We start from the raw sequence: 22,431 nt of genomic DNA, 5'->3' as shown, positions 1-22,431 counted from the left end.
GGCAGTCCCCGCCCACTTTTGCAGAAAGTACTCGTAGCAATCGTATACAACTCACCGATTTCTTCCTCATTTTAATAACGACTTTCTCAAAGACATCTTGACATCAATGCCGCATCGACGTCTGCTCTTCTCCCGGTGCGACTCTCAATAAACCCTCAACTGAAAACAAAAGTGCTGATTCTGGCCGCTTCCCTCGCTTACGGCCATACCGTTCCGACTGCGCCCGATCTCGTCTGATCTCGGAAGCTAAGCGGGGCCGGGCTTGGTTAGTACTTGGTTGGGAGACTGCCTGGGAATACCAAGTGCCGTAAGCTTTTTCTTAGTTTCACCTTATCCAGAGGGCCCTGCGTCTTGCCACGAATGTAAAGATGTCACTACCCTTTCATTTCACAAATTACCTTTATTTGTACAAAGACGGCAGTCCCCGCCCACTTTTGCAGAAAGTACTCGTAGCAATCGTATACAACTCACCGATTTCTTCCTCATTTTAATAACGACTTTCTCAAAGACATCTTGACATCAATGCCGCATCGACGTCTGCTCTTCTCCCGGTGCGACTCTCAATAAACCCTCAACTGAAAACAAAAGTGCTGATTCTGGCCGCTTCCCTCGCTTACGGCCATACCGTTCCGACTGCGCCCGATCTCGTCTGATCTCGGAAGCTAAGCGGGGCCGGGCTTGGTTAGTACTTGGTTGGGAGACTGCCTGGGAATACCAAGTGCCGTAAGCTTTTTCTTAGTTTCACCTTATCCAGAGGGCCCTGCGTCTTGCCACGAATGTAAAGATGTCACTACCCTTTCATTTCACAAATTACCTTTATTTGTACAAAGACGGCAGTCCCCGCCCACTTTTGCAGAAAGTACTCGTAGCAATCGTATACAACTCACCGATTTCTTCCTCATTTTAATAACGACTTTCTCAAAGACATCTTGACATCAATGCCGCATCGACGTCTGCTCTTCTCTCGGTGCGACTCTCAATAAACCCTCAACTGAAAACAAAAGTGCTGATTCTGGCCGCTTCCCTCGCTTACGGCCATACCGTTCCGACTGCGCCCGATCTCGTCTGATCTCGGAAGCTAAGCGGGGCCGGGCTTGGTTAGTACTTGGTTGGGAGACTGCCTGGGAATACCAAGTGCCGTAAGCTTTTTCTTAGTTTCACCTTATCCAGAGGGCCCTGCGTCTTGCCACGAATGTAAAGATGTCACTACCCTTTCATTTCACAAATTACCTTTATTTGTACAAAGACGGCAGTCCCCGCCCACTTTTGCAGAAAGTACTCGTAGCAATCGTATACAACTCACCGATTTCTTCCTCATTTTAATAACGACTTTCTCAAAGACATCTTGACATCAATGCCGCATCGACGTCTGCTCTTCTCTCGGTGCGACTCTCAATAAACCCTCAACTGAAAACAAAAGTGCTGATTCTGGCCGCTTCCCTCGCTTACGGCCATACCGTTCCGACTGCGCCCGATCTCGTCTGATCTCGGAAGCTAAGCGGGGCCGGGCTTGGTTAGTACTGGGTTGGGAGACTGCCTGGGAATACCAAGTGCCGTAAGCTTTTTCTTAGTTTCACCTTATCCAGAGGGCCCTGCGTCTTGCCACGAATGTAAAGATGTCACTACCCTTTCATTTCACAAATTACCTTTATTTGTACAAAGACGGCAGTCCCCGCCCACTTTTGCAGAAAGTACTCGTAGCAATCGTATACAACTCACCGATTTCTTCCTCATTTTAATAACGACTTTCTCAAAGACATCTTGACATCAATGCCGCATCGACGTCTGCTCTTCTCTCGGTGCGACTCTCAATAAACCCTCAACTGAAAACAAAAGTGCTGATTCTGGCCGCTTCCCTTGCTTACGGCCATACCGTTCCGACTGCGCCCGATCTCGTCTGATCTCAGAAGCTAAGCGGGGCCGGGCTTGGTTAGTACTGGGTTGGGAGACTGCCTGGGAATACCAAGTGCCGTAAGCTTTTTCTTAGTTTCACCTTATCCAGAGGGCCCTGCGTCTTGCCACGAATGTAAAGATGTCACTACCCTTTCATTTCACAAATTACCTTTATTTGTACAAAGACGGCAGTCCCCGCCCACTTTTGCAGAAAGTACTCGTAGCAATCGTATACAACTCACCGATTTCTTCCTCATTTTAATAACGACTTTCTCAAAGACATCTTGACATCAATGCCGCATCGACGTCTGCTCTTCTCTCGGTGCGACTCTCAATAAGCCCTCAACTGAAAACAAAAGTGCTGATTCTGGCCGCTTCCCTCGCTTACGGCCATACCGTTCCGACTGCGCCCGATCTCGTCTGATCTCGGAAGCTAAGCGGGGCCGGGCTTGGTTAGTACTTGGTTGGGAGACTGCCTGGGAATACCAAGTACCGTAAGCTTTTTCTTAGTTTCACCTTATCCAGAGGGCCCTGCGTCTTGCCACGAATGTAAAGATGTCACTACCCTTTCATTTCACAAATTACCTTTATTTGTACAAAGACGGCAGTCCCCGCCCACTTTTGCAGAAAGTACTCGTAGCAATCGTATACAACTCACCGATTTCTTCCTCATTTTAATAACGACTTTCTCAAAGACATCTTGACATCAATGCCGCATCGACGTCTGCTCTTCTCTCGGTGCGACTCTCAATAAGCCCTCAAATGAAAACAAAAGTGCTGATTCTGGCCGCTTCCCTCGCTTGCGGCCATACCGTTCCGACTGCGCCCGATCTCGTCTGATCTCGGAAGCTAAGCGGGGCCGGGCTTGGTTAGTACTTGGTTGGGAGACTGCCTGGGAATACCAAGTGCCGTAAGCTTTTTCTTAGTTTCACCTTATCCAGAGGGCCCTGCGTCTTGCCACGAATGTAAAGATGTCACTACCCTTTCATTTCACAAATTACCTTTATTTGTACAAAGACGGCAGTCCCCGCCCACTTTTGCAGGAAGTACTCGTAGCAATCGTATACAACTCACCGATTTCTTCCTCATTTTAATAACGACTTTCTCAAAGACATCTTGACATCAATGCCGCATCGACGTCTGCTCTTCTCTCGGTGCGACTCTCAATAAGCCCTCAACTGAAAACAAAAGTGCTGATTCTGGCCGCTTCCCTCGCTTACGGCCATACCGTTCCGACTGCGCCCGATCTCGTCTGATCTCGGAAGCTAAGCGGGGCCGGGCTTGGTTAGTACTTGGTTGGGAGACTGCCTGGGAATACCAAGTGCCGTAAGCTTTTTCTTAGTTTCACCTTATCCAGAGGGCCCTGCGTCTTGCCACGAATGTAAAGATGTCACTACCCTTTCATTTCACAAATTACCTTTATTTGTACAAAGACGGCAGTCCCCGCCCACTTTTGCAGAAAGTACTCGTAGCAATCGTATACAACTCACCGATTTCTTCCTCATTTTAATAACGACTTTCTCAAAGACATCTTGACATCAATGCCGCATCGACGTCTGCTCTTCTCTCGGTGCGACTCTCAATAAGCCCTCAACTGAAAACAAAAGTGCTGATTCTGGCCGCTTCCCTCGCTTACGGCCATACCGTTCCGACTGCGCCCGATCTCGTCTGATCTCGGAAGCTAAGCGGGGCCGGGCTTGGTTAGTACTTGGTTGGGAGACTGCCTGGGAATACCAAGTGCCGTAAGCTTTTTCTTAGTTTCACCTTATCCAGAGGGCCCTGCGTCTTGCCACGAATGTAAAGATGTCACTACCCTTTCATTTCACAAATTACCTTTATTTGTACAAAGACGGCAGTCCCCGCCCACTTTTGCAGAAAGTACTCGTAGCAATCGTATACAACTCACCGATTTCTTCCTCATTTTAATAACGACTTTCTCAAAGTCATCTTGACATCAATGCCGCATCGACGTCTGCTCTTCTCTCGGTGCGACTCTCAATAAACCCTCAACTGAAAACAAAAGTGCTGATTCTGGCCGCTGCCCTCGCTTACGGCCATACCGTTCCGACTGCGCCCGATCTCGTCTGATCTCGGAAGCTAAGCGGGGCCGGGCTTGGTTAGTACTGGCTTGGGAGACTGCCTGGGAATACCAAGTGCCGTAAGCTTTTTCTTAGTTTCACCTTATCCAGAGGGCCCTGCGTCTTGCCACGAATGTAAAGATGTCACTACCCTTTCATTTCACAAATTACCTTTATTTGTACAAAGACGGCAGTCCCCGCCCACTTTTGCAGAAAGTACTCGTAGCAATCGTATACAACTCACCGATTTCTTCCTCATTTTAATAACGACTTTCTCAAAGTCATCTTGACATCAATGCCGCATCGACGTCTGCTCTTCTCTCGGTGCGACTCTCAATAAACCCTCAACTGAAAACAAAAGTGCTGATTCTGGCCGCTTCCCTCGCTTACGGCCATACCGTTCCGACTGCGCCCGATCTCGTCTGATCTCGGAAGCTAAGCGGGGCCGGGCTTGGTTAGTACTTGGTTGGGAGACTGCCTGGGAATACCTAGTGCCGTAAGCTTTTTGTTAGTTTCACCTTATCCAGAGGGCCCTGCGTCTTGCCACGAATGTAAAGATGTCACTACCCTTTCATTTCACAAATTACCTTTATTTGTACAAAGACGGCAGTCCCCGCCCACTTTTGCAGAAAGTACTCGTAGCAATCGTATACAACTCACCGATTTCTTCCTCATTTTAATAACGACTTTCTCAAAGACATCTTGACATCAATGCCGCATCGACGTCTGCTCTTCTCTCGGTGCGACTCTCAATAAACCCTCAACTGAAAACAAAAGTGCTGATTCTGGCCGCTTCCCTCGCTTACGGCCATACCGTTCCGACTGCGCCCGATCTCGTCTGATCTCGGAAGCTAAGCGGGGCCGGGCTTGGTTAGTGCTTGGTTGGGAGACTGCCTGGGAATACCAAGTGCCGTAAGCTTTTTCTTAGTTTCACCTTATCCAGAGGGCCCTGCGTCTTGCCACGAATGTAAAGATGTCACTACCCTTTCATTTCACAAATTACCTTTATTTGTACAAAGACGGCAGTCCCCGCCCACTTTTGCAGAAAGTACTCGTAGCAATCGTATACAACTCACCGATTTCTTCCTCATTTTAATAACGACTTTCTCAAAGTCATCTTGACATCAATGCCGCATCGACGTCTGCTCTTCTCTCGGTGCGACTCTCAATAAACCCTCAACTGAAAACAAAAGTGCTGATTCTGGCCGCTGCCCTCGCTTACGGCCATACCGTTCCGACTGCGCCCGATCTTGTCTGATCTCGGAAGCTAAGCGGGGCCGGGCTTGGTTAGTACTGGCTTGGGAGACTGCCTGGGAATACCAAGTGCCGTAAGCTTTTTCTTAGTTTCACCTTATCCAGAGGGCCCTGCGTCTTGCCACGAATGTAAAGATGTCACTACCCTTTCATTTCACAAATTACCTTTATTTGTACAAAGACGGCAGTCCCCGCCCACTTTTGCAGAAAGTACTCGTAGCAATCGTATACAACTCACCGATTTCTTCCTCATTTTAATAACGACTTTCTCAAAGTCATCTTGACATCAATGCCGCATCGACGTCTGCTCTTCTCTCGGTGCGACTCTCAATAAACCCTCAACTGAAAACAAAAGTGCTGATTCTGGCCGCTGCCCTCGCTTACGGCCATACCGTTCCGACTGCGCCCGATCTTGTCTGATCTCGGAAGCTAAGCGGGGCCGGGCTTGGTTAGTACTGGCTTGGGAGACTGCCTGGGAATACCAAGTGCCGTAAGCTTTTTCTTAGTTTCACCTTATCCAGAGGGCCCTGCGTCTTGCCACGAATGTAAAGATGTCACTACCCTTTCATTTCACAAATTACCTTTATTTGTACAAAGACGGCAGTCCCCGCCCACTTTTGCAGAAAGTACTCGTAGCAATCGTATACAACTCACCGATTTCTTCCTCATTTTAATAACGACTTTCTCAAAGTCATCTTGACATCAATGCCGCATCGACGTCTGCTCTTCTCTCGGTGCGACTCTCAATAAACCCTCAACTGAAAACAAAAGTGCTGATTCTGGCCGCTTCCCTCGCTTACGGCCATACCGTTCCGACTGCGCCCGATCTCGTCTGATCTCGGAAGCTAAGCGGGGCCGGGCTTGGTTAGTACTTGGTTGGGAGACTGCCTGGGAATACCTAGTGCCGTAAGCTTTTTCTTAGTTTCACCTTATCCAGAGGGCCCTGCGTCTTGCCACGAATGTAAAGATGTCACTACCCTTTCATTTCACAAATTACCTTTATTTGTACAAAGACGGCAGTCCCCGCCCACTTTTGCAGAAAGTACTCGTAGCAATCGTATACAACTCACCGATTTCTTCCTCATTTTAATAACGACTTTCTCAAAGACATCTTGACATCAATGCCGCATCGACGTCTGCTCTTCTCTCGGTGCGACTCTCAATAAACCCTCAACTGAAAACAAAAGTGCTGATTCTGGCCGCTTCCCTCGCTTACGGCCATACCGTTCCGACTGCGCCCGATCTCGTCTGATCTCGGAAGCTAAGCGGGGCCGGGCTTGGTTAGTACTTGGTTGGGAGACTGCCTGGGAATACCAAGTGCCGTAAGCTTTTTCTTAGTTTCACCTTATCCAGAGGGCCCTGCGTCTTGCCACGAATGTAAAGATGTCACTACCCTTTCATTTCACAAATTACCTTTATTTGTACAAAGACGGCAGTCCCCGCCCACTTTTGCAGAAAGTACTCGTAGCAATCGTATACAACTCACCGATTTCTTCCTCATTTTAATAACGACTTTCTCAAAGACATCTTGACATCAATGCCGCATCGACGTCTGCTCTTCTCTCGGTGCGACTCTCAATAAGCCCTCAACTGAAAACAAAAGTGCTGATTCTGGCCGCTTCCCTCGCTTGCGGTCATACCGTTCCGACTGCGCCCGATCTCGTCTGATCTCGGAAGCTAAGCGGGGCCGGGCTTGGTTAGTACTTGGTTGGGAGACTGCCTGGGAATACCAAGTGCCGTAAGCTTTTTCTTAGTTTCACCTTATCCAGAGGGCCCTGCGTCTTGCCACGAATGTAAAGATGTCACTACCCTTTCATTTCACAAATTACCTTTATTTGTACAAAGACGGCAGTCCCCACCCACTTTTGCAGAAAGTACTCGTAGCAATCGTATACAACTCACCGATTTCTTCCTCATTTTAATAACGACTTTCTCAAAGACATCTTGACATCAATGCCGCATCGACGTCTGCTCTTCTCTCGGTGCGACTCTCAATAAGCCCTCAACTGAAAACAAAAGTGCTGATTCTGGCCGCTTCCCTTGCTTACGGCCATACCGTTCCGACTGCGCCCGATCTCGTCTGATCTCGGAAGCTAAGCGGGGCCGGGCTTGGTTAGTACTTGGTTGGGAGACTGCCTGGGAATACCAAGTGCCGTAAGCTTTTTCTTAGTTTCACCTTATCCAGAGGGCCCTGCGTCTTGCCACGAATGTAAAGATGTCACTACCCTTTCATTTCACAAATTACCTTTATTTGTACAAAGACGGCAGTCCCCGCCCACTTTTGCAGAAAGTACTCGTAGCAATCGTATACAACTCACCGATTTCTTCCTCATTTTAATAACGACTTTCTCAAAGTCATCTTGACATCAATGCCGCATCGACGTCTGCTCTTCTCTCGGTGCGACTCTCAATAAACCCTCAACTGAAAACAAAAGTGCTGATTCTGGCCGCTTCCCTCGCTTACGGCCATACCGTTCCGACTGCGCCCGATCTCGTCTGATCTCGGAAGCTAAGCGGGGCCGGGCTTGGTTAGTACTTGGTTGGGAGACTGCCTGGGAATACCAAGTGCCGTAAGCTTTTTCTTAGTTTCACCTTATCCAGAGGGCCCTGCGTCTTGCCACGAATGTAAAGATGTCACTACCCTTTCATTTCACAAATTACCTTTATTTGTACAAAGACGGCAGTCCCCGCCCACTTTTGCAGAAAGTACTCGTAGCAATCGTATACAACTCACCGATTTCTTCCTCATTTTAATAACGACTTTCTCAAAGTCATCTTGACATCAATGCCGCATCGACGTCTGCTCTTCTCTCGGTGCGACTCTCAATAAACCCTCAACTGAAAACAAAAGTGCTGATTCTGGCCGCTTCCCTCGCTTACGGCCATACCGTTCCGACTGCGCCCGATCTCGTCTGATCTCGGAAGCTAAGCGGGGCCGGGCTTGGTTAGTACTTGGTTGGGAGACTGCCTGGGAATACCAAGTGCCGTAAGCTTTTTCTTAGTTTCACCTTATCCAGAGGGCCCTGCGTCTTGCCACGAATGTAAAGATGTCACTACCCTTTCATTTCACAAATTACCTTTATTTGTACAAAGACGGCAGTCCCCGCCCACTTTTGCAGAAAGTACTCGTAGCAATCGTATACAACTCACCGATTTCTTCCTCATTTTAATAACGACTTTCTCAAAGACATCTTGACATCAATGCCGCATCGACGTCTGCTCTTCTCTCGGTGCGACTCTCAATAAACCCTCAACTGAAAACAAAAGTGCTGATTCTGGCCGCTTCCCTCGCTTGCGGCCATACCGTTCCGACTGCGCCCGATCTCGTCTGATCTCGGAAGCTAAGCGGGGCCGGGCTTGGTTAGTACTTGGTTGGGAGACTGCCTGGGAATACCAAGTGCCGTAAGCTTTTTCTTAGTTTCACCTTATCCAGAGGGCCCTGCGTCTTGCCACGAATGTAAAGATGTCACTACCCTTTCATTTCACAAATTACCTTTATTTGTACAAAGACGGCAGTCCCCGCCCACTTTTGCAGAAAGTACTCGTAGCAATCGTATACAACTCACCGATTTCTTCCTCATTTTAATAACGACTTTCTCAAAGACATCTTGACATCAATGCCGCATCGACGTCTGCTCTTCTCTCGGTGCGACTCTCAATAAACCCTCAACTGAAAACAAAAGTGCTGATTCTGGCCGCTTCCCTCGCTTGCGGCCATACCGTTCCGACTGCGCCCGATCTCGTCTGATCTCGGAAGCTAAGCGGGGCCGGGCTTGGTTAGTACTTGGTTGGGAGACTGCCTGGGAATACCAAGTGCCGTAAGCTTTTTCTTAGTTTCACCTTATCCAGAGGGCCCTGCGTCTTGCCACGAATGTAAAGATGTCACTACCCTTTCATTTCACAAATTACCTTTATTTGTACAAAGACGGCAGTCCCCGCCCACTTTTGCAGAAAGTACTCGTAGCAATCGTATACAACTCACCGATTTCTTCCTCATTTTAATAACGACTTTCTCAAAGACATCTTGACATCAATGCCGCATCGACGTCTGCTCTTCTCTCGGTGCGACTCTCAATAAGCCCTCAACTGAAAACAAAAGTGCTGATTCTGGCCGCTTCCCTCGCTTGCGGCCATACCGTTCCGACTGCGCCCGATCTCGTCTGATCTCGGAAGCTAAGCGGGGCCGGGCTTGGTTAGTACTTGGTTGGGAGACTGCCTGGGAATACCAAGTGCCGTAAGCTTTTTCTTAGTTTCACCTTATCCAGAGGGCCCTGCGTCTTGCCACGAATGTAAAGATGTCACTACCCTTTCATTTCACAAATTACCTTTATTTGTACAAAGACGGCAGTCCCCGCCCACTTTTGCAGAAAGTACTCGTAGCAATCGTATACAACTCACCGATTTCTTCCTCATTTTAATAACGACTTTCTCAAAGACATCTTGACATCAATGCCGCATCGACGTCTGCTCTTCTCTCGGTGCGACTCTCAATAAGCCCTCAACTGAAAACAAAAGTGCTGATTCTGGCCGCTTCCCTCGCTTGCGGCCATACCGTTCCGACTGCGCCCGATCTCGTCTGATCTCGGAAGCTAAGCGGGGCCGGGCTTGGTTAGTACTTGGTTGGGAGACTGCCTGGGAATACCAAGTGCCGTAAGCTTTTTCTTAGTTTCACCTTATCCAGAGGGCCCTGCGTCTTGCCACGAATGTAAAGATGTCACTACCCTTTCATTTCACAAATTACCTTTATTTGTACAAAGACGGCAGTCCCCGCCCACTTTTGCAGAAAGTACTCGTAGCAATCGTATACAACTCACCGATTTCTTCCTCATTTTAATAACGACTTTCTCAAAGACATCTTGACATCAATGCCGCATCGACGTCTGCTCTTCTCTCGGTGCGACTCTCAATAAGCCCTCAACTGAAAACAAAAGTGCTGATTCTGGCCGCTTCCCTCGCTTGCGGCCATACCGTTCCGACTGCGCCCGATCTCGTCTGATCTCGGAAGCTAAGCGGGGCCGGGCTTGGTTAGTACTTGGTTGGGAGACTGCCTGGGAATACCAAGTGCCGCAAGCTTTTTCTTAGTTTCACCTTATCCAGAGGGCCCTGCGTCTTGCCACGAATGTAAAGATGTCACTACCCTTTCATTTCACAAATTACCTTTATTTGTACAAAGACGGCAGTCCCCGCCCACTTTTGCAGAAAGTACTCGTAGCAATCGTATACAACTCACCGATTTCTTCCTCATTTTAATAACGACTTTCTCAAAGACATCTTGACATCAATGCCGCATCGACGTCTGCTCTTCTCTCGGTGCGACTCTCAATAAGCCCTCAACTGAAAACAAAAGTGCTGATTCTGGCCGCTTCCCTCGCTTGCGGCCATACCGTTCCGACTGCGCCCGATCTCGTCTGATCTCGGAAGCTAAGCGGGGCCGGGCTTGGTTAGTACTTGGTTGGGAGACTGCCTGGGAATACCAAGTGCCGCAAGCTTTTTCTTAGTTTCACCTTATCCAGAGGGCCCTGCGTCTTGCCACGAATGTAAAGATGTCACTACCCTTTCATTTCACAAATTACCTTTATTTGTACAAAGACGGCAGTCCCCGCCCACTTTTGCAGAAAGTACTCGTAGCAATCGTATACAACTCACCGATTTCTTCCTCATTTTAATAACGACTTTCTCAAAGTCATCTTGACATCAATGCCGCATCGACGTCTGCTCTTCTCTCGGTGCGACTCTCAATAAACCCTCAACTGAAAACAAAAGTGCTGATTCTGGCCGCTGCCCTCGCTTACGGCCATACCGTTCCGACTGCGCCCGATCTCGTCTGATCTCGGAAGCTAAGCGGGGCCGGGCTTGGTTAGTACTGGCTTGGGAGACTGCCTGGGAATACCAAGTGCCGTAAGCTTTTTCTTAGTTTCACCTTATCCAGAGGGCCCTGCGTCTTGCCACGAATGTAAAGATGTCACTACCCTTTCATTTCACAAATTACCTTTATTTGTACAAAGACGGCAGTCCCCGCCCACTTTTGCAGAAAGTACTCGTAGCAATCGTATACAACTCACCGATTTCTTCCTCATTTTAATAACGACTTTCTCAAAGACATCTTGACATCAATGCCGCATCGACGTCTGCTCTTCTCTCGGTGCGACTCTCAATAAGCCCTCAACTGAAAACAAAAGTGCTGATTCTGGCCGCTTCCCTCGCTTGCGGCCATACCGTTCCGACTGCGCCCGATCTCGTCTGATCTCGGAAGCTAAGCGGGGCCGGGCTTGGTTAGTACTTGGTTGGGAGACTGCCTGGGAATACCAAGTGCCGTAAGCTTTTTCTTAGTTTCACCTTATCCAGAGGGCCCTGCGTCTTGCCACGAATGTAAAGATGTCACTACCCTTTCATTTCACAAATTACCTTTATTTGTACAAAGACGGCAGTCCCCGCCCACTTTTGCAGAAAGTACTCGTAGCAATCGTATACAACTCACCGATTTCTTCCTCATTTTAATAACGACTTTCTCAAAGACATCTTGACATCAATGCCGCATCGACGTCTGCTCTTCTCTCGGTGCGACTCTCAATAAACCCTCAACTGAAAACAAAAGTGCTGATTCTGGCCGCTTCCCTCGCTTACGGCCATACCGTTCCGACTGCGCCCGATCTCGTCTGATCTCGGAAGCTAAGCGGGGCCGGGCTTGGTTAGTACTTGGTTGGGAGACTGCCTGGGAATACCAAGTGCCGTAAGCTTTTTCTTAGTTTCACCTTATCCAGAGGGCCCTGCGTCTTGCCACGAATGTAAAGATGTCACTACCCTTTCATTTCACAAATTACCTTTATTTGTACAAAGACGGCAGTCCCCGCCCACTTTTGCAGAAAGTACTCGTAGCAATCGTATACAACTCACCGATTTCTTCCTCATTTTAATAACGACTTTCTCAAAGACATCTTGACATCAATGCCGCATCGACGTCTGCTCTTCTCTCGGTGCGACTCTCAATAAACCCTCAACTGAAAACAAAAGTGCTGATTCTGGCCGCTTCCCTCGCTTGCGGCCATACCGTTCCGACTGCGCCCGATCTCGTCTGATCTCGGAAGCTAAGCGGGGCCGGGCTTGGTTAGTACTTGGTTGGGAGACTGCCTGGGAATACCAAGTGCCGTAAGCTTTTTCTTAGTTTCACCTTATCCAGAGGGCCCTGCGTCTTGCCACGAATGTAAAGATGTCACTACCCTTTCATTTCACAAATTACCTTTATTTGTACAAAGACGGCAGTCCCCGCCCACTTTTGCAGAAAGTACTCGTAGCAATCGTATACAACTCACCGATTTCTTCCTCATTTTAATAACGACTTTCTCAAAGACATCTTGACATCAATGCCGCATCGACGTCTGCTCTTCTCTCGGTGCGACTCTCAATAAGCCCTCAACTGAAAACAAAAGTGCTGATTCTGGCCGCTTCCCTCGCTTACGGCCATACCGTTCCGACTGCGCCCGATCTCGTCTGATCTCGGAAGCTAAGCGGGGCCGGGCTTGGTTAGTACTTGGTTGGGAGACTGCCTGGGAATACCAAGTGCCGTAAGCTTTTTCTTAGTTTCACCTTATCCAGAGGGCCCTGCGTCTTGCCACGAATGTAAAGATGTCACTACCCTTTCATTTCACAAATTACCTTTATTTGTACAAAGACGGCAGTCCCCGCCCACTTTTGCAGAAAGTACTCGTAGCAATCGTATACAACTCACCGATTTCTTCCTCATTTTAATAACGACTTTCTCAAAGACATCTTGACATCAATGCCGCATCGACGTCTGCTCTTCTCTCGGTGCGACTCTCAATAAGCCCTCAACTGAAAACAAAAGTGCTGATTCTGGCCGCTTCCCTCTCTTACGGCCATACCGTTCCGACTGCGCCCGATCTCGTCTGATCTCGGAAGCTAAGCGGGGCCGGGCTTGGTTAGTACTTGGTTGGGAGACTGCCTGGGAATACCAAGTGCCGTAAGCTTTTTCTTAGTTTCACCTTATCCAGAGGGCCCTGCGTCTTGCCACGAATGTAAAGATGTCACTACCCTTTCATTTCACAAATTACCTTTATTTGTACAAAGACGGCAGTCCCCGCCCACTTTTGCAGAAAGTACTCGTAGCAATCGTATACAACTCACCGATTTCTTCCTCATTTTAATAACGACTTTCTCAAAGACATCTTGACATCAATGCCGCATCGACGTCTGCTCTTCTCTCGGTGCGACTCTCAATAAGCCCTCAACTGAAAACAAAAGTGCTGATTCTGGCCGCTTCCCTCGCTTACGGCCATACCGTTCCGACTGCGCCCGATCTCGTCTGATCTCGGAAGCTAAGCGGGGCCGGGCTTGGTTAGTACTTGGTTGGGAGACTGCCTGGGAATACCAAGTGCCGTAAGCTTTTTCTTAGTTTCACCTTATCCAGAGGGCCCTGCGTCTTGCCACGAATGTAAAGATGTCACTACCCTTTCATTTCACAAATTACCTTTATTTGTACAAAGACGGCAGTCCCCGCCCACTTTTGCAGAAAGTACTCGTAGCAATCGTATACAACTCACCGATTTCTTCCTCATTTTAATAACGACTTTCTCAAAGACATCTTGACATCAATGCCGCATCGACGTCTGCTCTTCTCTCGGTGCGACTCTCAATAAGCCCTCAACTGAAAACAAAAGTGCTGATTCTGGCCGCTTCCCTCGCTTACGGCCATACCGTTCCGACTGCGCCCGATCTCGTCTGATCTCGGAAGCTAAGCGGGGCCGGGCTTGGTTAGTACTTGGTTGGGAGACTGCCTGGGAATACCAAGTGCCGTAAGCTTTTTCTTAGTTTCACCTTATCCAGAGGGCCCTGCGTCTTGCCACGAATGTAAAGATGTCACTACCCTTTCATTTCACAAATTACCTTTATTTGTACAAAGACGGCAGTCCCCGCCCACTTTTGCAGAAAGTACTCGTAGCAATCGTATACAACTCACCGATTTCTTCCTCATTTTAATAACGACTTTCTCAAAGACATCTTGACATCAATGCCGCATCGACGTCTGCTCTTCTCTCGGTGCGACTCTCAATAAGCCCTCAACTGAAAACAAAAGTGCTGATTCTGGCCGCTTCCCTCGCTTACGGCCATACCGTTCCGACTGCGCCCGATCTCGTCTGATCTCGGAAGCTAAGCGGGGCCGGGCTTGGTTAGTACTTGGTTGGGAGACTGCCTGGGAATACCAAGTGCCGTAAGCTTTTTCTTAGTTTCACCTTATCCAGAGGGCCCTGCGTCTTGCCACGAATGTAAAGATGTCACTACCCTTTCATTTCACAAATTACCTTTATTTGTACAAAGACGGCAGTCCCCGCCCACTTTTGCAGAAAGTACTCGTAGCAATCGTATACAACTCACCGATTTCTTCCTCATTTTAATAACGACTTTCTCAAAGACATCTTGACATCAATGCCGCATCGACGTCTGCTCTTCTCTCGGTGCGACTCTCAATAAGCCCTCAACTGAAAACAAAAGTGCTGATTCTGGCCGCTTCCCTCGCTTACGGCCATACAGTTCCGACTGCGCCCGATCTCGTCTGATCTCGGAAGCTAAGCGGGGCCGGGCTTGGTTAGTACTTGGTTGGGAGACTGCCTGGGAATACCAAGTGCCGTAAGCTTTTTCTTAGTTTCACCTTATCCAGAGGGCCCTGCGTCTTGCCACGAATGTAAAGATGTCACTACCCTTTCATTTCACAAATTACCTTTATTTGTACAAAGACGGCAGTCCCCGCCCACTTTTGCAGAAAGTACTCGTAGCAATCGTATACAACTCACCGATTTCTTCCTCATTTTAATAACGACTTTCTCAAAGACATCTTGACATCAATGCCGCATCGACGTCTGCTCTTCTCTCGGTGCGACTCTCAATAAGCCCTCAACTGAAAACAAAAGTGCTGATTCTGGCCGCTTCCCTCGCTTACGGCCATACCGTTCCGACTGCGCCCGATCTCGTCTGATCTCGGAAGCTAAGCGGGGCCGGGCTTGGTTAGTACTTGGTTGGGAGACTGCCTGGGAATACCAAGTGCCGTAAGCTTTTTCTTAGTTTCACCTTATCCAGAGGGCCCTGCGTCTTGCCACGAATGTAAAGATGTCACTACCCTTTCATTTCACAAATTACCTTTATTTGTACAAAGACGGCAGTCCCCGCCCACTTTTGCAGAAAGTACTCGTAGCAATCGTATACAACTCACCGATTTCTTCCTCATTTTAATAACGACTTTCTCAAAGACATCTTGACATCAATGCCGCATCGACGTCTGCTCTTCTCTCGGTGCGACTCTCAATAAGCCCTCAACTGAAAACAAAAGTGCTGATTCTGGCCGCTTCCCTCGCTTACGGCCATACAGTTCCGACTGCGCCCGATCTCGTCTGATCTCGGAAGCTAAGCGGGGCCGGGCTTGGTTAGTACTTGGTTGGGAGACTGCCTGGGAATACCAAATGCCGTAAGCTTTTTCTTAGTTTCACCTTATCCAGAGGGCCCTGCGTCTTGCCACGAATGTAAAGATGTCACTACCCTTTCATTTCACAAATTACCTTTATTTGTACAAAGACGGCAGTCCCCGCCCACTTTTGCAGAAAGTACTCGTAGCAATCGTATACAACTCACCGATTTCTTCCTCATTTTAATAACGACTTTCTCAAAGACATCTTGACATCAATGCCGCATCGACGTCTGCTCTTCTCTCGGTGCGACTCTCAATAAACCCTCAACTGAAAACAAAAGTGCTGATTCTGGCCGCTTCCCTCGCTTACGGCCATACCGTTCCGACTGCGCCCGATCTCGTCTGATCTCGGAAGCTAAGCGGTGCCGGGCTTGGTTAGTACTTGGTTGGGAGACGGCCTGGGAATACCAAGTGCCGTAAGCTTTTTCTTAGTTTCACCTTATCCAGAGGGCCCTGCGTCTTGCCACGAATGTAAAGATGTCACTACCCTTTCATTTCACAAATTACCTTTATTTGTACAAAGACGGCAGTCCCCGCCCACTTTTGCAGAAAGTACTCGTAGCAATCGTATACAACTCACCGATTTCTTCCTCATTTTAATAACGACTTTCTCAAAGACATCTTGACATCAATGCCGCATCGACGTCTGCTCTTCTCTCGGTGCGACTCTCAATAAACCCTCAACTGAAAACAAAAGTGCTGATTCTGGCCGCTTCCCTCGCTTACGGCCATACCGTTCCGACTGCGCCCGATCTCGTCTGATCTCGGAAGCTAAGCGGGGCCGGGCTTGGTTAGTACTTGGTTGGGAGACGGCCTGGGAATACCAAGTGCCGTAAGCTTTTTCTTAGTTTCACCTTATCCAGAGGGCCCTGCGTCTTGCCACGAATGTAAAGATGTCACTACCCTTTCATTTCACAAATTACCTTTATTTGTACAAAGACGGCAGTCCCCGCCCACTTTTGCAGAAAGTACTCGTAGCAATCGTATACAACTCACCGATTTCTTCCTCATTTTAATAACGACTTTCTCAAAGACATCTTGACATCAATGCCGCATCGACGTCTGCTCTTCTCTCGGTGCGACTCTCAATAAGCCCTCAACTGAAAACAAAAGTGCTGATTCTGGCCGCTTCCCTCGCTTACGGCCATACCGTTCCGACTGCGCCCGATCTCGTCTGATCTCGGAAGCTAAGCGGGGCCGGGCTTGGTTAGTACTTGGTTGGGAGACTGCCTGGGAATACCAAGTGCCGTAAGCTTTTTCTTAGTTTCACCTTATCCAGAGGGCCCTGCGTCTTGCCACGAATGTAAAGATGTCACTACCCTTTCATTTCACAAATTACCTTTATTTGTACAAAGACGGCAGTCCCCGCCCACTTTTGCAGAAAGTACTCGTAGCAATCGTATACAACTCACCGATTTCTTCCTCATTTTAATAACGACTTTCTCAAAGACATCTTGACATCAATGCCGCATCGACGTCTGCTCTTCTCTCGGTGCGACTCTCAATAAGCCCTCAACTGAAAACAAAAGTGCTGATTCTGGCCGCTTCCCTCGCTTACGGCCATACCGTTCCGACTGCGCCCGATCTCGTCTGATCTCGGAAGCTAAGCGGGGCCGGGCTTGGTTAGTACTTGGTTGGGAGACTGCCTGGGAATACCAAGTGCCGTAAGCTTTTTCTTAGTTTCACCTTATCCAGAGGGCCCTGCGTCTTGCCACGAATGTAAAGATGTCACTACCCTTTCATTTCACAAATTACCTTTATTTGTACAAAGACGGCAGTCCCCGCCCACTTTTGCAGAAAGTACTCGTAGCAATCGTATACAACTCACCGATTTCTTCCTCATTTTAATAACGACTTTCTCAAAGACATCTTGACATCAATGCCGCATCGACGTCTGCTCTTCTCTCGGTGCGACTCTCAATAAGCCCTCAACTGAAAACAAAAGTGCTGATTCTGGCCGCTTCCCTCGCTTACGGCCATACCGTTCCGACTGCGCCCGATCTCGTCTGATCTCGGAAGCTAAGCGGGGCCGGGCTTGGTTAGTACTTGGTTGGGAGACTGCCTGGGAATACCAAGTGCCGTAAGCATTTTCTTAGTTTCACCTTATCCAGAGGGCCCTGCGTCTTGCCACGAATGTAAAGATGTCACTACCCTTTCATTTCACAAATTACCTTTATTTGTACAAAGACGGCAGTCCCCGCCCACTTTTGCAGAAAGTACTCGTAGCAATCGTATACAACTCACCGATTTCTTCCTCATTTTAATAACGACTTTCTCAAAGACATCTTGACATCAATGCCGCATCGACGTCTGCTCTTCTCTCGGTGCGACTCTCAATAAACCCTCAACTGAAAACAAAAGTGCTGATTCTGGCCGCTTCCCTCGCTTACGGCCATACCGTTCCGACTGCGCCCGATCTCGTCTGATCTCGGAAGCTAAGCGGGGCCGGGCTTGGTTAGTACTTGGTTGGGAGACGGCCTGGGAATACCAAGTGCCGTAAGCTTTTTCTTAGTTTCACCTTATCCAGAGGGCCCTGCGTCTTGCCACGAATGTAAAGATGTCACTACCCTTTCATTTCACAAATTACCTTTATTTGTACAAAGACGGCAGTCCCCGCCCACTTTTGCAGAAAGTACTCGTAGCAATCGTATACAACTCACCGATTTCTTCCTCATTTTAATAACGACTTTCTCAAAGACATCTTGACATCAATGCCGCATCGACGTCTGCTCTTCTCTCGGTGCGACTCTCAATAAACCCTCAACTGAAAACAAAAGTGCTGATTCTGGCCGCTTCCCTCGCTTACGGCCATACCGTTCCGACTGCGCCCGATCTCGTCTGATCTCGGAAGCTAAGCGGGGCCGGGCTTGGTTAGTACTTGGTTGGGAGACTGCCTGGGAATACCAAGTGCCGTAAGCTTTTTCTTAGTTTCACCTTATCCAGAGGGCCCTGCGTCTTGCCACGAATGTAAAGATGTCACTACCTTTTCATTTCACAAATTACCTTTATTTGTACAAAGACGGCAGTCCCCGCCCACTTTTGCAGAAAGTACTCGTAGCAATCGTATACAACTCACTGATTTCTTCCTCATTTTAATAACGACTTTCTCAAAGACATCTTGACATCAATGCCGCATCGACGTCTGCTCTTCTCTCGGTGCGACTCTCAATAAACCCTCAACTGAAAACAAAAGTGCTGATTCTGGCCGCTTCCCTCGCTTACGGCCATACCGTTCCGACTGCGCCCGATCTCGTCTGATCTCGGAAGCTAAGCGGGGCCGGGCTTGGTTAGTACTTGGTTGGGAGACTGCCTGGGAATACCAAGTGCCGTAAGCTTTTTCTTAGTTTCACCTTATCCAGAGGGCCCTGCGTCTTGCCACGAATGTAAAGATGTCACTACCCTTTCATTTCACAAATTACCTTTATTTGTACAAAGACGGCAGTCCCCGCCCACTTTTGCAGAAAGTACTCGTAGCAATCGTATACAACTCACCGATTTCTTCCTCATTTTAATAACGACTTTCTCAAAGACATCTTGACATCAATGCCGCATCGACGTCTGCTCTTCTCTCGGTGCGACTCTCAATAAACCCTCAACTGAAAACAAAAGTGCTGATTCTGGCCGCTTCCCTCGCTTACGGCCATAACGTTCCGACTGCGCCAGATCTCGTCTGATCTCGGAAGCTAAGCGGGGCCGGGCTTGGTTAGTACTTGGTTGGGAGACTGCCTGGGAATACCAAGTGCCGTAAGCTTTTTCTTAGTTTCACCTTATCCAGAGGGCCCTGCGTCTTGCCACGAATGTAAAGATGTCACTACCCTTTCATTTCACAAATTACCTTTATTTGTACAAAGACGGCAGTCCCCGCCCACTTTTGCAGAAAGTACTCGTAGCAATCGTATACAACTCACCGATTTCTTCCTCATTTTAATAACGACTTTCTCAAAGACATCTTGACATCAATGCCGCATCGACGTCTGCTCTTCTCTCGGTGCGACTCTCAATAAACCCTCAACTGAAAACAAAAGTGCTGATTCTGGCCGCTTCCCTCGCTTACGGCCATAACGTTCCGACTGCGCCAGATCTCGTCTGATCTCGGAAGCTAAGCGGGGCCGGGCTTGGTTAGTACTTGGTTGGGAGACTGCCTGGGAATACCAAGTGCCGTAAGCTTTTTCTTAGTTTCACCTTATCCAGAGGGCCCTGCGTCTTGCCACGAATGTAAAGATGTCACTACCCTTTCATTTCACAAATTACCTTTATTTGTACAAAGACGGCAGTCCCCGCCCACTTTTGCAGAAAGTACTCGTAGCAATCGTATACAACTCACCGATTTCTTCCTCATTTTAATAACGACTTTCTCAAAGACATCTTGACATCAATGCCGCATCGACGTCTGCTCTTCTCTCGGTGCGACTCTCAATAAACCCTCAACTGAAAACAAAAGTGCTGATTCTGGCCGCTTCCCTCGCTTACGGCCATACCGTTCCGACTGCGCCCGATCTCGTCTGATCTCGGAAGCTAAGCGGGGCCGGGCTTGGTTAGTACTTGGTTGGGAGACTGCCTGGGAATACCAAGTGCCGTAAGCTTTTTCTTAGTTTCACCTTATCCAGAGGGCCCTGCGTCTTGCCACGAATGTAAAGATGTCACTACCCTTTCATTTCACAAATTACCTTTATTTGTACAAAGACGGCAGTCCCCGCCCACTTTTGCAGAAAGTACTCGTAGCAATCGTATACAACTCACCGATTTCTTCCTCATTTTAATAACGACTTTCTCAAAGACATCTTGACATCAATGCCGCATCGACGTCTGCTCTTCTCTCGGTGCGACTCTCAATAAACCCTCAACTGAAAACAAAAGTGCTGATTCTGGCCGCTTCCCTCGCTTACGGCCATACCGTTCCGACTGCGCCCGATCTCGTCTGATCTCGGAAGCTAAGCGGGGCCGGGCTTGGTTAGTACTTGGTTGGGAGACTGCCTGGGAATACCAAGTGGCGTAAGCTTTTTCTTAGTTTCACCTTATCCAGAGGGCCCTGCGTCTTGCCACGAATGTAAAGATGTCACTACCCTTTCATTTCACAAATTACCTTTATTTGTACAAAGACGGCAGTCCCCGCCCACTTTTGCAGAAAGTACTCGTAGCAATCGTATACAACTCACCGATTTCTTCCTCATTTTAATAACGACTTTCTCAAAGACATCTTGACATCAATGCCGCATCGACGTCTGCTCTTCTCTCGGTGCGACTCTCAATAAACCCTCAACTGAAAACAAAAGTGCTGATTCTGGCCGCTTCCCTCGCTTACGGCCATACCGTTCCGACTGCGCCCGATCTCGTCTGATCTCGGAAGCTAAGCGGGGCCGGGCTTGGTTAGTACTTGGTTGGGAGACTGCCTGGGAATACCAAGTGCCGTAAGCTTTTTCTTAGTTTCACCTTATCCAGAGGGCCCTGCGTCTTGCCACGAATGTAAAGATGTCACTACCCGTTCATTTCACAAATTACCTTTATTTGTACAAAGACGGCAGTCCCCGCCCACTTTTGCAGAAAGAACTCGTAGCAATCGTATACAACTCACCGATTTCTTCCTCATTTTAATAACGACTTTCTCAAAGACATCTTGACATCAATGCCGCATCGACGTCTGCTCTTCTCTCGGTGCGACTCTCAATAAACCCTCAACTGAAAACAAAAGTGCTGATTCTGGCCGCTTCCCTCGCTTGCGGCCATACCGTTCCGACTGCGCCCGATCTCGTCTGATCTCGGAAGCTAAGCGGGGCCGGGCTTGGTTAGTACTTGGTTGGGAGACTGCCTGGGAATACCAAGTGCCGTAAGCTTTTTCTTAGTTTCACCTTATCCAGAGGGCCCTGCGTCTTGCCACGAATGTAAAGATGTCACTACCCTTTCATTTCACAAATTACCTTTATTTGTACAAAGACGGCAGTCCCCGCCCACTTTTGCAGAAAGTACTCGTAGCAATCGTATACAACTCACCGATTTCTTCCTCATTTTAATAACGACTTTCTCAAAGACATCTTGACATCAATGCCGCATCGACGTCTGCTCTTCTCTCGGTGCGACTCTCAATAAACCCTCAACTGAAAACAAAAGTGCTGATTCTGGCCGCTTCCCTCGCTTGCGGCCATACCGTTCCGACTGCGCCCGATCTCGTCTGATCTCGGAAGCTAAGCGGGGCCGGGCTTGGTTAGTACTTGGTTGGGAGACTGCCTGGGAATACCAAGTGCCGTAAGCTTTTTCTTAGTTTCACCTTATCCAGAGGGCCCTGCGTCTTGCCACGAATGTAAAGATGTCACTACCCTTTCATTTCACAAATTACCTTTATTTGTACAAAGACGGCAGTCCCCGCCCACTTTTGCAGAAAGTACTCGTAGCAATCGTATACAACTCACCGATTTCTTCCTCATTTTAATAACGACTTTCTCAAAGACATCTTGACATCAATGCCGCATCGACGTCTGCTCTTCTCTCGGTGCGACTCTCAATAAACCCTCAACTGAAAACAAAAGTGCTGATTCTGGCCGCTTCCCTCGCTTGCGGCCATACCGTTCCGACTGCGCCCGATCTCGTCTGATCTCGGAAGCTAAGCGGGGCCGGGCTTGGTTAGTACTTGGTTGGGAGACTGCCTGGGAATACCAAGTGCCGTAAGCATTTTCTTAGTTTCACCTTATCCAGAGGGCCCTGCGTCTTGCCACGAATGTAAAGATGTCACTACCCTTT

At 48.5% G+C, this 22,431-nt stretch overlaps 51 non-coding genes and 3 pseudogenes across 51 annotated transcripts; all 54 read left to right on the top strand.

The window, feature by feature from the left end:
- The first annotated feature begins 195 nt into the window (after positions 1 to 195).
- LOC140586580 (5S ribosomal RNA) lies at positions 196 to 314 on the top strand. Its single transcript, XR_011988389.1, has one exon. It is a non-coding gene; the product is annotated as a 5S ribosomal RNA (ribosomal RNA).
- A 297-nt stretch (positions 315 to 611) lies between these two features.
- LOC140586578 (5S ribosomal RNA) lies at positions 612 to 730 on the top strand. Its single transcript, XR_011988387.1, has one exon. It is a non-coding gene; the product is annotated as a 5S ribosomal RNA (ribosomal RNA).
- Positions 731 to 1,027: 297 nt separating this feature from the next.
- On the top strand, positions 1,028 to 1,146 carry LOC140586577 (5S ribosomal RNA). The gene has a single exon (XR_011988386.1). It is a non-coding gene; the product is annotated as a 5S ribosomal RNA (ribosomal RNA).
- A 297-nt stretch (positions 1,147 to 1,443) lies between these two features.
- LOC140586657 (5S ribosomal RNA) lies at positions 1,444 to 1,562 on the top strand. The gene has a single exon (XR_011988466.1). It is a non-coding gene; the product is annotated as a 5S ribosomal RNA (ribosomal RNA).
- Positions 1,563 to 1,859: 297 nt separating this feature from the next.
- On the top strand, positions 1,860 to 1,978 carry LOC140586820 (5S ribosomal RNA). The gene has a single exon (XR_011988629.1). It is a non-coding gene; the product is annotated as a 5S ribosomal RNA (ribosomal RNA).
- Positions 1,979 to 2,275: 297 nt separating this feature from the next.
- Positions 2,276 to 2,394, top strand: LOC140586798 (5S ribosomal RNA). Its single transcript, XR_011988607.1, has one exon. It is a non-coding gene; the product is annotated as a 5S ribosomal RNA (ribosomal RNA).
- Positions 2,395 to 2,691: 297 nt separating this feature from the next.
- On the top strand, positions 2,692 to 2,810 carry LOC140586740 (5S ribosomal RNA). The gene has a single exon (XR_011988549.1). It is a non-coding gene; the product is annotated as a 5S ribosomal RNA (ribosomal RNA).
- Positions 2,811 to 3,107: 297 nt separating this feature from the next.
- Positions 3,108 to 3,226, top strand: LOC140586576 (5S ribosomal RNA). The gene has a single exon (XR_011988385.1). It is a non-coding gene; the product is annotated as a 5S ribosomal RNA (ribosomal RNA).
- Positions 3,227 to 3,523: 297 nt separating this feature from the next.
- On the top strand, positions 3,524 to 3,642 carry LOC140586575 (5S ribosomal RNA). The gene has a single exon (XR_011988384.1). It is a non-coding gene; the product is annotated as a 5S ribosomal RNA (ribosomal RNA).
- A 297-nt stretch (positions 3,643 to 3,939) lies between these two features.
- LOC140586785 (5S ribosomal RNA) lies at positions 3,940 to 4,058 on the top strand. The gene has a single exon (XR_011988594.1). It is a non-coding gene; the product is annotated as a 5S ribosomal RNA (ribosomal RNA).
- A 297-nt stretch (positions 4,059 to 4,355) lies between these two features.
- Positions 4,356 to 4,474, top strand: LOC140586696 (5S ribosomal RNA). The gene has a single exon (XR_011988505.1). It is a non-coding gene; the product is annotated as a 5S ribosomal RNA (ribosomal RNA).
- Positions 4,475 to 4,771: 297 nt separating this feature from the next.
- LOC140586829 (5S ribosomal RNA) lies at positions 4,772 to 4,890 on the top strand. The gene has a single exon (XR_011988638.1). It is a non-coding gene; the product is annotated as a 5S ribosomal RNA (ribosomal RNA).
- A 297-nt stretch (positions 4,891 to 5,187) lies between these two features.
- Positions 5,188 to 5,306, top strand: LOC140586845 (5S ribosomal RNA). Its single transcript, XR_011988654.1, has one exon. It is a non-coding gene; the product is annotated as a 5S ribosomal RNA (ribosomal RNA).
- A 297-nt stretch (positions 5,307 to 5,603) lies between these two features.
- LOC140586844 (5S ribosomal RNA) lies at positions 5,604 to 5,722 on the top strand. Its single transcript, XR_011988653.1, has one exon. It is a non-coding gene; the product is annotated as a 5S ribosomal RNA (ribosomal RNA).
- Positions 5,723 to 6,019: 297 nt separating this feature from the next.
- On the top strand, positions 6,020 to 6,138 carry LOC140586695 (5S ribosomal RNA). Its single transcript, XR_011988504.1, has one exon. It is a non-coding gene; the product is annotated as a 5S ribosomal RNA (ribosomal RNA).
- Positions 6,139 to 6,435: 297 nt separating this feature from the next.
- On the top strand, positions 6,436 to 6,554 carry LOC140586574 (5S ribosomal RNA). Its single transcript, XR_011988383.1, has one exon. It is a non-coding gene; the product is annotated as a 5S ribosomal RNA (ribosomal RNA).
- Positions 6,555 to 6,851: 297 nt separating this feature from the next.
- LOC140586811 (5S ribosomal RNA) lies at positions 6,852 to 6,970 on the top strand. The gene has a single exon (XR_011988620.1). It is a non-coding gene; the product is annotated as a 5S ribosomal RNA (ribosomal RNA).
- A 297-nt stretch (positions 6,971 to 7,267) lies between these two features.
- Positions 7,268 to 7,386, top strand: LOC140586573 (5S ribosomal RNA). The gene has a single exon (XR_011988382.1). It is a non-coding gene; the product is annotated as a 5S ribosomal RNA (ribosomal RNA).
- Positions 7,387 to 7,683: 297 nt separating this feature from the next.
- Positions 7,684 to 7,802, top strand: LOC140586572 (5S ribosomal RNA). The gene has a single exon (XR_011988381.1). It is a non-coding gene; the product is annotated as a 5S ribosomal RNA (ribosomal RNA).
- Positions 7,803 to 8,099: 297 nt separating this feature from the next.
- Positions 8,100 to 8,218, top strand: LOC140586571 (5S ribosomal RNA). The gene has a single exon (XR_011988380.1). It is a non-coding gene; the product is annotated as a 5S ribosomal RNA (ribosomal RNA).
- A 297-nt stretch (positions 8,219 to 8,515) lies between these two features.
- On the top strand, positions 8,516 to 8,634 carry LOC140586739 (5S ribosomal RNA). The gene has a single exon (XR_011988548.1). It is a non-coding gene; the product is annotated as a 5S ribosomal RNA (ribosomal RNA).
- Positions 8,635 to 8,931: 297 nt separating this feature from the next.
- Positions 8,932 to 9,050, top strand: LOC140586738 (5S ribosomal RNA). The gene has a single exon (XR_011988547.1). It is a non-coding gene; the product is annotated as a 5S ribosomal RNA (ribosomal RNA).
- Positions 9,051 to 9,347: 297 nt separating this feature from the next.
- LOC140586737 (5S ribosomal RNA) lies at positions 9,348 to 9,466 on the top strand. The gene has a single exon (XR_011988546.1). It is a non-coding gene; the product is annotated as a 5S ribosomal RNA (ribosomal RNA).
- A 297-nt stretch (positions 9,467 to 9,763) lies between these two features.
- On the top strand, positions 9,764 to 9,882 carry LOC140586736 (5S ribosomal RNA). The gene has a single exon (XR_011988545.1). It is a non-coding gene; the product is annotated as a 5S ribosomal RNA (ribosomal RNA).
- Positions 9,883 to 10,179: 297 nt separating this feature from the next.
- On the top strand, positions 10,180 to 10,298 carry LOC140586818 (5S ribosomal RNA). The gene has a single exon (XR_011988627.1). It is a non-coding gene; the product is annotated as a 5S ribosomal RNA (ribosomal RNA).
- A 297-nt stretch (positions 10,299 to 10,595) lies between these two features.
- Positions 10,596 to 10,714, top strand: LOC140586707 (5S ribosomal RNA). Its single transcript, XR_011988516.1, has one exon. It is a non-coding gene; the product is annotated as a 5S ribosomal RNA (ribosomal RNA).
- Positions 10,715 to 11,011: 297 nt separating this feature from the next.
- On the top strand, positions 11,012 to 11,130 carry LOC140586784 (5S ribosomal RNA). The gene has a single exon (XR_011988593.1). It is a non-coding gene; the product is annotated as a 5S ribosomal RNA (ribosomal RNA).
- A 297-nt stretch (positions 11,131 to 11,427) lies between these two features.
- On the top strand, positions 11,428 to 11,546 carry LOC140586734 (5S ribosomal RNA). Its single transcript, XR_011988543.1, has one exon. It is a non-coding gene; the product is annotated as a 5S ribosomal RNA (ribosomal RNA).
- Positions 11,547 to 11,843: 297 nt separating this feature from the next.
- Positions 11,844 to 11,962, top strand: LOC140586570 (5S ribosomal RNA). Its single transcript, XR_011988379.1, has one exon. It is a non-coding gene; the product is annotated as a 5S ribosomal RNA (ribosomal RNA).
- Positions 11,963 to 12,259: 297 nt separating this feature from the next.
- On the top strand, positions 12,260 to 12,378 carry LOC140586733 (5S ribosomal RNA). The gene has a single exon (XR_011988542.1). It is a non-coding gene; the product is annotated as a 5S ribosomal RNA (ribosomal RNA).
- A 297-nt stretch (positions 12,379 to 12,675) lies between these two features.
- LOC140586569 (5S ribosomal RNA) lies at positions 12,676 to 12,794 on the top strand. The gene has a single exon (XR_011988378.1). It is a non-coding gene; the product is annotated as a 5S ribosomal RNA (ribosomal RNA).
- Positions 12,795 to 13,091: 297 nt separating this feature from the next.
- On the top strand, positions 13,092 to 13,210 carry LOC140586797 (5S ribosomal RNA). Its single transcript, XR_011988606.1, has one exon. It is a non-coding gene; the product is annotated as a 5S ribosomal RNA (ribosomal RNA).
- Positions 13,211 to 13,507: 297 nt separating this feature from the next.
- Positions 13,508 to 13,626, top strand: LOC140586567 (5S ribosomal RNA). Its single transcript, XR_011988376.1, has one exon. It is a non-coding gene; the product is annotated as a 5S ribosomal RNA (ribosomal RNA).
- Positions 13,627 to 13,923: 297 nt separating this feature from the next.
- Positions 13,924 to 14,042, top strand: LOC140586566 (5S ribosomal RNA). Its single transcript, XR_011988375.1, has one exon. It is a non-coding gene; the product is annotated as a 5S ribosomal RNA (ribosomal RNA).
- A 297-nt stretch (positions 14,043 to 14,339) lies between these two features.
- On the top strand, positions 14,340 to 14,458 carry LOC140586565 (5S ribosomal RNA). Its single transcript, XR_011988374.1, has one exon. It is a non-coding gene; the product is annotated as a 5S ribosomal RNA (ribosomal RNA).
- A 297-nt stretch (positions 14,459 to 14,755) lies between these two features.
- Positions 14,756 to 14,874, top strand: LOC140586843 (5S ribosomal RNA). The gene has a single exon (XR_011988652.1). It is a non-coding gene; the product is annotated as a 5S ribosomal RNA (ribosomal RNA).
- A 297-nt stretch (positions 14,875 to 15,171) lies between these two features.
- LOC140586564 (5S ribosomal RNA) lies at positions 15,172 to 15,290 on the top strand. The gene has a single exon (XR_011988373.1). It is a non-coding gene; the product is annotated as a 5S ribosomal RNA (ribosomal RNA).
- Positions 15,291 to 15,587: 297 nt separating this feature from the next.
- On the top strand, positions 15,588 to 15,706 carry LOC140586856 (5S ribosomal RNA; annotated as a pseudogene).
- A 297-nt stretch (positions 15,707 to 16,003) lies between these two features.
- On the top strand, positions 16,004 to 16,122 carry LOC140586814 (5S ribosomal RNA). The gene has a single exon (XR_011988623.1). It is a non-coding gene; the product is annotated as a 5S ribosomal RNA (ribosomal RNA).
- Positions 16,123 to 16,419: 297 nt separating this feature from the next.
- Positions 16,420 to 16,538, top strand: LOC140586806 (5S ribosomal RNA). Its single transcript, XR_011988615.1, has one exon. It is a non-coding gene; the product is annotated as a 5S ribosomal RNA (ribosomal RNA).
- Positions 16,539 to 16,835: 297 nt separating this feature from the next.
- LOC140586563 (5S ribosomal RNA) lies at positions 16,836 to 16,954 on the top strand. The gene has a single exon (XR_011988372.1). It is a non-coding gene; the product is annotated as a 5S ribosomal RNA (ribosomal RNA).
- Positions 16,955 to 17,251: 297 nt separating this feature from the next.
- Positions 17,252 to 17,370, top strand: LOC140586562 (5S ribosomal RNA). The gene has a single exon (XR_011988371.1). It is a non-coding gene; the product is annotated as a 5S ribosomal RNA (ribosomal RNA).
- Positions 17,371 to 17,667: 297 nt separating this feature from the next.
- On the top strand, positions 17,668 to 17,786 carry LOC140586699 (5S ribosomal RNA). Its single transcript, XR_011988508.1, has one exon. It is a non-coding gene; the product is annotated as a 5S ribosomal RNA (ribosomal RNA).
- Positions 17,787 to 18,083: 297 nt separating this feature from the next.
- Positions 18,084 to 18,202, top strand: LOC140586805 (5S ribosomal RNA). The gene has a single exon (XR_011988614.1). It is a non-coding gene; the product is annotated as a 5S ribosomal RNA (ribosomal RNA).
- Positions 18,203 to 18,499: 297 nt separating this feature from the next.
- LOC140586561 (5S ribosomal RNA) lies at positions 18,500 to 18,618 on the top strand. The gene has a single exon (XR_011988370.1). It is a non-coding gene; the product is annotated as a 5S ribosomal RNA (ribosomal RNA).
- A 297-nt stretch (positions 18,619 to 18,915) lies between these two features.
- LOC140586560 (5S ribosomal RNA) lies at positions 18,916 to 19,034 on the top strand. The gene has a single exon (XR_011988369.1). It is a non-coding gene; the product is annotated as a 5S ribosomal RNA (ribosomal RNA).
- A 297-nt stretch (positions 19,035 to 19,331) lies between these two features.
- Positions 19,332 to 19,450, top strand: LOC140586854 (5S ribosomal RNA; annotated as a pseudogene).
- A 297-nt stretch (positions 19,451 to 19,747) lies between these two features.
- LOC140586853 (5S ribosomal RNA) lies at positions 19,748 to 19,866 on the top strand (annotated as a pseudogene).
- Positions 19,867 to 20,163: 297 nt separating this feature from the next.
- LOC140586559 (5S ribosomal RNA) lies at positions 20,164 to 20,282 on the top strand. Its single transcript, XR_011988368.1, has one exon. It is a non-coding gene; the product is annotated as a 5S ribosomal RNA (ribosomal RNA).
- A 297-nt stretch (positions 20,283 to 20,579) lies between these two features.
- Positions 20,580 to 20,698, top strand: LOC140586836 (5S ribosomal RNA). Its single transcript, XR_011988645.1, has one exon. It is a non-coding gene; the product is annotated as a 5S ribosomal RNA (ribosomal RNA).
- Positions 20,699 to 20,995: 297 nt separating this feature from the next.
- LOC140586558 (5S ribosomal RNA) lies at positions 20,996 to 21,114 on the top strand. Its single transcript, XR_011988367.1, has one exon. It is a non-coding gene; the product is annotated as a 5S ribosomal RNA (ribosomal RNA).
- A 297-nt stretch (positions 21,115 to 21,411) lies between these two features.
- Positions 21,412 to 21,530, top strand: LOC140586732 (5S ribosomal RNA). The gene has a single exon (XR_011988541.1). It is a non-coding gene; the product is annotated as a 5S ribosomal RNA (ribosomal RNA).
- A 297-nt stretch (positions 21,531 to 21,827) lies between these two features.
- On the top strand, positions 21,828 to 21,946 carry LOC140586731 (5S ribosomal RNA). Its single transcript, XR_011988540.1, has one exon. It is a non-coding gene; the product is annotated as a 5S ribosomal RNA (ribosomal RNA).
- A 297-nt stretch (positions 21,947 to 22,243) lies between these two features.
- Positions 22,244 to 22,362, top strand: LOC140586796 (5S ribosomal RNA). Its single transcript, XR_011988605.1, has one exon. It is a non-coding gene; the product is annotated as a 5S ribosomal RNA (ribosomal RNA).
- The last annotated feature ends 69 nt before the right edge of the window (positions 22,363 to 22,431 follow it).

Source organism: Paramormyrops kingsleyae, unplaced genomic scaffold (genome assembly GCF_048594095.1).
Source record: "Paramormyrops kingsleyae isolate MSU_618 unplaced genomic scaffold, PKINGS_0.4 ups72, whole genome shotgun sequence".
Taxonomy (NCBI): domain Eukaryota; kingdom Metazoa; phylum Chordata; class Actinopteri; order Osteoglossiformes; family Mormyridae; genus Paramormyrops; species Paramormyrops kingsleyae.
This window is presented reverse-complemented; position numbering and strand designations above follow the sequence as displayed.